General features: G+C 39.8%; 1 long non-coding RNA gene across 1 annotated transcript; it reads left to right on the plus strand.

The window, feature by feature from the left end:
- Positions 1 to 797: 797 nt before the first annotated feature.
- Positions 798 to 7,879, plus strand: LOC148113143 (uncharacterized). Its single transcript, XR_015728354.1, has 2 exons — positions 798 to 1,427; positions 3,859 to 7,879. It is a non-coding gene; the product is annotated as an uncharacterized LOC148113143 (long non-coding RNA).
- Positions 7,880 to 8,275: the final 396 nt, after the last annotated feature.

Here is an 8,275-nt window from a genome sequence, read left to right on the forward strand (position 1 = left end):
ATACGAAATGAGAACGTATGCCCTCTAGGCAATAACGCGCTGTTTGTTTCCTGCAAGTCTGCAGAAAGGCTTTGGAATCGCATGCCAGGAAGAGGAAAGTTTTTGACTATCATCACCTGTGCAAATACTGAAAACACAAAGATGAACAGAATAAAAATTAACAGTGCAGTCTCAGGTGCAATCAGGCTGGCTGAAATTGGAAGAAGGAGGTAATCTCTCCTGTAATCACAAATTTGCTGGATCAGTGCCAACAGGCAATTGTATCTGCCCTATTAAATGACTAAATCTACAAACTCTCTAGGAAGATGGCCAACTTTTGTACTATACCGGAACCTGCTGGATTTGAACATTAAACAGCTTAGTTTCTGCTATGAATAGGTTTTTATTCTGGATATTTTGCATTTTAAAGTTTCCTTATTTTTGTCTCTACAGCTATATCATCATCTTCATCATCTTCATCATCATCATTGTCCGTTGTTCACTGCAGGAGGAAGGCCTCTTCCACATGTTTCCAACCTATACAGTCCTGAGCTTTCTCTACGGCTATATATATATCCTTTAATATATAACCTATCCAATAATCAAGGAAACTGTGAGCCCAATAACAATAGGAGAACCAAAAGTTTTCATTACAAATCGATAGCATTGTGCTATAGATGTAATGCTACATCTGCCTTTGCACAGGTTCCTGACAGTAAGAGCTATTACCCACAAGGACTTAATTTCTGGCCCTTGGATTACAACATGTTTGTTTAGCAAACTAGCTTTTGCATTTATCGTTTAGGAACAATTTAGTTCTTATGTGTGAAATTGCTTTGTACAATTAATTCATCATTATATAACAAATGTCAACCAGCATCATTTATTATGGTGCTTGGTTTTCTGTCTAATGCATTGAGTAGCTGCTTGAACAACAGGTGCTAGCGGTGATAACGCTCATCCCAATGCCATGAATTGCTTCATTTCCTTATTTCTGCAGACCAAACAGCTGTTTAAGGCAAAGTTGGGGATAAATCAAGCTGAATCATCCTTCACCCCCGATTTTGGCTTATTCAGAATCACCATTTTTATTACACAAATCTCAAAATTAATTAACGCGATAGATAGGCCTACCATACCAAGCTTATAAAAACTAGGCAATTATAAAATGGCAGCAAAAAGGCATAGAAACCTCTGTTGGCTGCCATCTATTAGTGGGCTGGATTTTTCCAGCCGAGATAATGTGAGAAGGCATAAATTGTGTTGCCAGTGCATGAATGATGCTGCATTTTTCATGACTACATTTTTCTTCTTGTAGTTCCAATTCTGGACTTCCTCGGGCACACAGGCTTTCCCGGACCTGGGAATGGAATATGCCATGAGTTATGTTCATGTGACAATTTAACCATAGATAACTGATCCATGACTCATGCAATCCATGCAATTGTGTAAGTTTGGACCCACACTGAACCATAACTGATCTCAAAAATGTTCATACAACATTCTAGACCAGTGATTGCGAACCTTTTAGGCACCGAGTGCCCAAAATGTGAGTGCATGCCCAAACTGTAAGGTGTGGGCGCATGCACGTGTGCCCCTGCATATGCATGTGTGGCAGAGACTGAAAGACCAGTGGCTGGCGGGAGGCACGCACGAATGCACGGCAGAGACCCAAAACAGAGTTGGGGCTATGGTGCGCATGCCCACAGAGAGGGCTCTGCATATCATCTCTGGCACGCATGCCATAGGTTCGCCACCACTGTTCTAGACTAAAATGTATTTGGAGAATTTAAGATAAAGAAAGAAATTGAGGTGTGGATTGGTAGCATGAATGTCAGATGATATTTCGGTAAAAATGGTATTGGAACCAACTGCTGTCCAAAATTGACTTAACACAAGTAAATTTGGCCTAAGGCTGAAACTCTATCACTTCTTAGGTATAGATGCACATATGGTTACACTGTAAGTAGTATAAAAATAATAATTTTATCTGTCCTGAAACATTTGAGTATCCAGACTTCATTCTTTTCTATTAGATAATTTGGAGTGTTCTTCCTTTTTGGTGCCGCCTCACATCTTCTGTTTAAAATGGCTTCGTATCAAACACGGTTGATTTTGAAGTGGCTTAGCATTTTGTGTGAACTCAGCCACCATGACTTAGCGTAATGTGTGAAACCAGCCAATTGTACTTATTTAATAAACCATGACATAGTCAACTTAGTAGAGTGTAGAACTGCCCTCTTCATGTGTGAACCTTTGCATTCTTTTCCCCTTATTATTCAGTTTTGCTCTTTCCTGAGCAAAGGCCTTCAGATTTAACCACATAAGTTTCCATCCAGGCATTATATTATTCAGTATTCTCAATACATTAGCATATTAAGTATCCTTCCTCCTTTGGTCAAGATCATTAAAACATCAGTTTCCTGTGGGCAAGGAAGGAATGCCTTGAAGATATAACTGGATATACATGTGCTGCATCGTGAAACTGAACATTGTTAGAGGATTAAAATATTTTCAGGAATTGGAAACCCCCAATCTTCTTTAAGGCAAGATTTTCAATATATTTTAGTACAAAACTCTTACTGGCCAATCTAGATTTAATTAATTCAGTCATCTTGAAGACACCATAATTAGAGTATAAATAACAGACCAAATAATCTCAAACCGGGCAGTCATGTTAGTTTATAATACCAGTCTCTGATGCCTTAAAAGATTAAATATTTTATACTAGACAATTGTGGGCTTGAATCTATTATATTAAATGTCTTTCTGTCTCCCATATAAATTTAGGAGGAATTCTGTGATGACAGAAGGACTTAAAGTGCAAATATGTTTAAGTTCAAGGTTGTCTAATATAAAATGGCAAGGAAGGAGGATAGCAAAGCTCAGAACAATCTACATTTATAAGTTCATTGGTCTACTGGGTCCTCTTAATGTAAACAGTGGTTTTGTGTGGTTTTGTGTGTGTACCTTTACGTCAGAGTTGACTCCTGGTGACTCCCTGCGGTAGTCCCTGCAGTTTTCTTGGCAAGGTTTTTTTGGAAGTGGTTTGCCATTGCCTCTTTCCTAGGACAGAGAGAATGACTGGCCCAAGATTACCAGCCAGCTTTGTGACTAAGGCAGGACTACAACTAATTGCTTCCTGGATTCTAGCCTGGTGCCTTGTCCACTACACCAGTGATGGCGAACTGTCTCGCGCCCACATGCCCGTGGCCAGTGGTGGGATTCAGCCAGTTCGCACCACTTCGGGAGAACCAGTTGTTAACTTTCTGGGCAGTTTGGCAAACTGGTTGTTGGAAGAAATATTAGGGCAGAGAACCGGTTGTTAAATTACTTGAATCCCACCACTGCCCATGGCACATGCACGCGCTCATTGGGGCTGCACTCTGGAAAAACCGAACTTCCAGGTTCTAGTGCCCATGCACGCCTGACGATCAGCTGGCGTGCGTGTGCTGGTTTTCGGCACTGCCATGCATGCGAAGGACAGCTGATTGTCGCGTGCACATGCGTACCAGAAACCCGGAAGACAAACAGGCAAGGGCGCGTGTGCCAGGCAACATGGCTTCGCGTGCCACTTTGAGCACGCGTGCCATAGGTTCGCCATCATGGCACTACACCACTCAAGTCTCAAAACAGTGAGGTTCCAAACTACAATAATATTCTTATCAGCAATTTATACTGATGTTACATCTGTGACTGAGAGAGAAATCTGTTGATGTAGCTACAAACGATTTTTCATTTTTCATCTGAAACTAAGAATATGGGAAGGTGGGGGGGGTGTCAAGCTATTTTTCCAAAGTACCTGAAGGCAGACAAGGAATAATGAATGAAAACTGATCAAGAAGAGATTCAAAGGAGTCTCTCCTTATATTCTTATAGAAATAAGGAGACATTTTCTGAAAGTGACAATCAACCAATGGAACAGCTTGCCTTCAGAAGTTGTGGGAGCTTCATCACTGGAGGCTTTCAAGAAGAGATTGGAGTGCCATTTGTCAGAAATGGTGTAGGGTCTCCTGCTTGGAGGGGGGGTCCTACAAGGTCCCTTCCAACCCTGTTAATCTGTAAATGAAGACTGTCTTCATTCTTCCCCTCCCTCAAATCCATCACAGTGGAAGCCTGTTGAAAGCTGAGATACCCACAAGTAAGATTTAACCTCTGTAAAACTGTTGTTATTGTTATAGCCTTGTAATCTTGGTAACTCTTTCCTTTGCTGCTTTCTTATCTCTGGTGCTCTCAGGAATTATTTACTTTGGTGGGTGATTCTCTCTAGTTGGCACTGAGTTCACAGGCAAGAATACATGTTTTTTTAATATATTATACATAGAAGCCACAGTCTTGTGTTTTTCCCTTATGGTATCCTCTGCAACTACAAATAAATTTTTTGACGTGCATGTACTGTATATATATGCAGAAACAAAAACAGCCCTTAATATTGCTACTCACCATTTATGTAGCTCTGAAAGATACACCTAAACACCACAAAATAAAAATACACACATATAATCAACCCCCAGCACTTGTCATCACTTTACATATCTCCATATGCAAAAATAAATCAGGTTCAAATGCCGGCCAACCGTTTACAGTTGCAGATTTAACAAGCACCACAACTTCCTTCCACAACACAAGAGGAAAATATACCAAGAGTGACAAGGGGTGCATATTGTTAAAACATTTTAAATGTAAAACTTAAATGGATTGGTTTTAATGCTATATGATTTTGTCAGGCTGCTCATGGTGAAGTATCAAAAAGTTTAAGTGGTGGGTGCTTTAATTGTATGGTGATGGTATTGTGACTTTTTTTGCCGCTGTTCTTTGGCGTCTTTAAATGCCAAAGAGTGGGTCATACAGCAATGCTTATGTGTCCTTGTGTTGTGGCCCGCCAGTGGCCTCCGCAGATCGTTGCTGATCCCGACGAGGAGGAGGCTGGTGTGTGGTCACGCCAGCAGCCTGCGCAGCCGGCGCTCGCATCGGACAACGAGGAGGCTGAAGAGGATGTGGTGCCAGAGGCAGAGACTCAGCCAGGGCCTTCAGAACCTTCAGAGGATAGCTTGGGACTGTAATCTGCAGAGTTTACTTCATGTACACTGAATAAGAATGCAAGCAACCAACAGAGAGAAAAAAGGAGAGATTGAGGTGCGTTGGGTGTAACATGAAAAACCTGTAGATGCACACTTACTCAACATTGTTGTAACACTTGCTTCAACAAGGGAGTGATGGTCTCTGCTCTTTCATTAGGAGGCAATGCCTGTTACTAAATGTTATTTAGGCATGGAAAGGAGTAATTATATCCCGTTTAGAAACAAGGAATTATAGGCATTAAGAGATTGAACTCTTCAGCATCATATTCCCTTAGGAATTTGACCTGGCACATTTGCCTGATTTGCAAATACTATCATATTGTCCTAAATGACTTTATGAGGCAGAAATGATTTTATTAGCGAAGAGCCAAGCAATCCCAATGCAAGATAGTTCAGGAAAAGAATACTGATAGCGCGTAAGTACTCTGCATAGAAGGTTGATACACTAATAACTGTGAAGTAATAAAGTGGCTTTAGTAATCTTATTACGTATTACTTTTCAGCAGAGGTGAGGTGATTGGGAAATATTTCAAGCGGAGACTGTTCTGTAAACCTCACCAGCCAAGAGACATAATATTGGTTGGGTAAAATGAACCAAACATCTGCCATGAATAGAGCAGGCTTATGACCTAATGTTATCCTTGAGAGCATCATGCTTGTCGCTGCCTTTAAAATCAGATTATTATTGCTTTATGATCATTACTATTCTCTCTCCCTTCCTTTACTTCCCTCACCGTTTTCCCCCTAAAGCAATGTAATATAGACTGGGGCCAAAATATTTTCAGTTTGCCTCACAGGATTTCCTTTTCCTGAAAAAATAATTTTAAGTTACTTTTCTTATACAAAGGAATCCTTGAAATGAGAAAAACATGATTTACATAAACTATGCCTCACAAATCTGCCTTAAAACAGAATGCCAGCATTTTCAGTTTTTATACATGGATGATATCATAATGAAATCAACACAGAATAAAGAAAGGCCTTATATTTCTTGAGATGCATGCCTTTTGGGATAGGCTGAACAATGATAGTTTTGTCATCACTAAAAAACACTGAGGACAAAAAAAATAATAATCTCTTAATCATGTTTTCACCAATGTTGGCTCCTGGGGTTTTGTCATTAGTAGATATGCATTGCTTCTCTAGCACAACAGAAATGCCTTTTAAGTTCAAGGTTGTCTAATATAAAAGGAAAGAAAAAATGAAAGATGAAGGAAAACAATGCTCAGAGAAATCTTTATCTCTTGATTGTGCGTCTTGTATATTAGCCAACATGTGTATACATCTATACATGGTCAATGTCGCCTAAGAGACCCAACTAAAGAACAAGTTCTTCATCTGCAATATGTTAATCATTAGATAATTGTCTCTCCTTTTGCCCACAGTGGAAGAAAATAAGTTGCTGACGTGAAAATTCTTACATGTGCTAATTATATGTTCAGAAATATTTATTAGACACTGCATCAGTATTTGACTTTTGGTGTTCTTTTAAGAAAGTCAAAGTCTGACTCATGTGGCCTACAAAGAATACTTTGTCCCCCTTTTTTCCTGTTTTCTGCCAAAGAGGAATACCCAAACTCAGTTTATGCACCTTGTGTCTGATTCAGCAACAGAAATCAATTGTGAGCACACATGCCATAATACCACATTCTGTTATGGATGATGCAAACATGAGCCCTCCCTATTCAGGACAGATGTTTGGTTCATTTTACCCAACCAATATTATGTCTCTTGGCTAGTCAAGGTTACAGGAGGTCTCCACTTGAAATATTTCTCAATCACGTCACCTCTTTTTAATAGCTATGCCAAGAACCTGAGGTATGTCCCTCAGGCATAACATGTATTTTGCCATTGTAGGCTCTACAGTCCCACTAACAGGATAACCCAAACAGGATTGGGTTTATTCTTTCTGAATCCTTGGCCACTGACCTGATTTTTAGATGCAGTCTTGAGTAGAATAATCCTAAGTGTCTTAACAGGTTGGTTTAAAGATGCTTTTTCAAGAGTCAACTGGACTTTCTGGTTTTGCTTTGAAGATATTTAGCTTCTCATACAAGAAGCTTCTTCAGCTTTTCAGAGCTAAAGAAGCTTCTTGGATGAGAAGTGAAACGCCTTCAAAGAAAAACCAAAAAGTCCTGTTGCCTCTTGATAAAGCACCTTTGGGACAACCATGATCTGGATGACAGAGAATCTCCATAAACATTTCCTTTAATAGTGTTTCTCAATATGGGCAAGCTGGATGGGGAATTCTGGGAGTTGAAGTCCACACATCTTGAAGTTGCTCAAATTGAGAAATTCTGCTGTAACATATGTAAAATCCTTGAGATTCTGCTCAGCAGTGCAAAACTAGAGAAGGACCAGGGCAGACATGATAGCAGTGTTCCAATATTTGAGGGGCTACCACAGAGAGGAGGGGGTCAAGCTATTTTCCAAAGCACCTGAAGGCCAGACAAGGATGGATGGAAACTGAACAAGGAGAGATTCAACCTGGAAATAAGGAGAAATTTTCTGACAGTGAGAATAATCAACCAATGGAACAGCTTGCATTTGGAAGTTGTGGGAGCTTCATCACTGGAAGCTTTCAAGAAGAGACTGGACTGCCATCTAACAAAAATGGTGTAGGGTCTCCTGCTTGGGTGGGGGATTGGACTAAATGACCTACAAGGTCCCTTCCAACTCTGTTAATCTGTTAATTTTTAGCTAAAGTGTTGCTTGTCTTTATTTCCCAGATTATTTGTATATTTACCTACTGTCTTATTTTAATTTCTCCACTGCAAGTCATGGGCTGGACTGGAATAAAGTAGAAAAGATTTGAAAGGCAAGATTTTTTTTTGCTTCCTTCCATCATGTCCCTGGGCCAAATCTTTCTACAGCCTCTTTTAGGTCTTCATCTCTGGTTGCAGAGACCAGAAGGAAGAGAGCATGCAGGAACAGATTGGATCTGTCTGTCTCCTATTTTGGAAGCAGAAATTCAGAAGCCAATAGAATCATTCCCTAATTTATGTTTGTATACTATTCATTATTTACTTCTGATTTCATTTGACTTTATGAGAATGAAATAAGAATCAAAAAGAGATATTTGTACATATAAACACTGGCGAAACTATCCTTGGGTGTGTCTGAAATGGTTGTTTTATATGATTAACTGCATTATAGCTGCATTTCAACCATTGTCAGTATTTTAAAATGTTTTCCTCAACCTCAGTTAGACCTCC

Source organism: Pantherophis guttatus, chromosome 6 (genome assembly GCF_059756535.1).
Source record: "Pantherophis guttatus breed Tessera chromosome 6, ASM5975653v1, whole genome shotgun sequence".
NCBI classification, from domain to species: Eukaryota; Metazoa; Chordata; class Lepidosauria; order Squamata; family Colubridae; genus Pantherophis; species Pantherophis guttatus.